Source organism: Solanum pennellii, chromosome 12 (assembly GCF_001406875.1).
Source record: "Solanum pennellii chromosome 12, SPENNV200".
NCBI classification, from domain to species: Eukaryota; Viridiplantae; Streptophyta; class Magnoliopsida; order Solanales; family Solanaceae; genus Solanum; species Solanum pennellii.
This window is the reverse complement of record NC_028648.1, coordinates 50,027,902-50,029,740: the sequence shown is the minus strand read 5'-3', so window position 1 is coordinate 50,029,740 and position 1,839 is coordinate 50,027,902.

Below are 1,839 nucleotides of genomic sequence, written 5' to 3'. Positions count from 1 at the left end.
GTGGGCGATTTGAGACAACATATTCTTGTAAAAGCCCATAAATCTAGGTATTCTATTCATCCAGGTGCCACTAAGATGAACCACGATCCGCGAGAAGTCGATTGGTGGAATGGCATGAAGAGGGATATAGCAGATTTTGTGAGTAAGTGCCTCAATTGCCAGCAAGTCAAGGTAGAACATCAGAAACCAGGAAGTATGACTCAAGAGATCGATATTCCTACTTCGATGTGGGATGTGATCAATATGGATTTCATCACAGGGTTACGTCATACTCGCAGACAATATGACTCCATTTGGGTGATAGTTGATAGGATGACTAAGTCTTCTCGATTTTTAGCAGTCAAGACTACAGATTCGGCGGAGGACTATGCCAAGCTTTACATCAATGAAATTGTGAGGTTGCATGGGGTTCCTTTGTCTATCATCTCAGATAGAGGTCCTCAGTTTACCTCTCATTTTTGGAAGTCAAAGGTCTTGGTACACAAGTTTAACTTAGTACAACATTTCATCCACAAATGGATGGGCATGCAGAGCGTTCCATTCAGACCTTAGAGGATATGTTAAGAACTTGTGTGATTGATTTCAAAGGTAGTTGGTATGATCACCTTCCTCTTATTGAGTTTGCCTACAATAATAACTACCATTCCATTATTCAGATGACCCCTTATGAGGCTTTATATGGGCGTAGATGTAGATCTCCTGTTGGTTGGTTTGAAGTAGGTGAAGCAGCTTTGAAAGGGCAAGATTCGGTCATTTATGCTATGGATAAAGTGCAACTCATTATAGATAGACTTAAGACAGCCTTAAGTCATCAAAATTGTTATGTAGATGTAAGGAGAAGGGAACTAGAGTTCCAAGTTGATGAGTAGGTTTTTCTAAAAGTCTCACCTATGAAAGGGATGATGAGATTTGGAAAGAAAGGAAGATAAACCCTACATATGTAGTCACATACAAGATTTTGAAAAGGGTTGGCAAGGTGGCATATGAGTTAGAGTTGCCAGCAAAATTAGCAGCAGTGCATCCGGTCTTCCACATCTCACTCTTGAAGAAGGGTGTGGGTGATCCAACCTCTGTAGTGCCTTTAGAAAGTGTGGCGGTGAAAGATAGTCTTTCTTATGAGGATGTACCAGTTGAAATTCTTGACCGTCAGGTTAGAAGGTTGAGAAACAAAGAAATCACTTCAGTCAACATTTTGTGGAGAAGTCAGTCCACAGAGAGAGCTACTTAGGAAGCAGAAGCAGCCATGAAAGCCAAGTATCCTCACCTCTTTCCTTCCGATTCCTTTCCAACTTGAGGTAATAGTTCCTCTTCCGTTTTGCAGTCATTCATGCATAAACTCAGTCTTAGAATCATGTTCCCTTAGTTTGTACTTGCATTTTCAGTGTATTTTCATGTACTCAAAACTCAATTCAGTCAGAAACTCAGTTCTCATTGTTTAGTTGTGGGGTGTGCAACTCTCTCCCTCTATTTCAGCTAGTTTAGTTTTCATTCGAGGACGAATGTTCCCAAGGGGGAGATAATGTAACACCCCGTAGCAAAAATAGACCAAAAATAATTTTTTTTCAGAAAAATCAACAGGTGCAACCAACAATGGCATCGATGGTCCGTATGACAGACAACGGTCCGTCCTGCACAACCATCAATGGGATCAGAAATTGCCAAAAATTCAGCCGGGAAAAATTGGCTAAGTCTTGATCGATGGACGGATCGATGGTACATAGCTTATACGACGGTCCGTAGTTCGTGAACGTCGATCAAGACCCCCATTCACCCACTCTTTGACAAGAGCTATGGATGACCAACACAGTCCGTAGGTTGACCTATGGTGTGTAGGTCTGA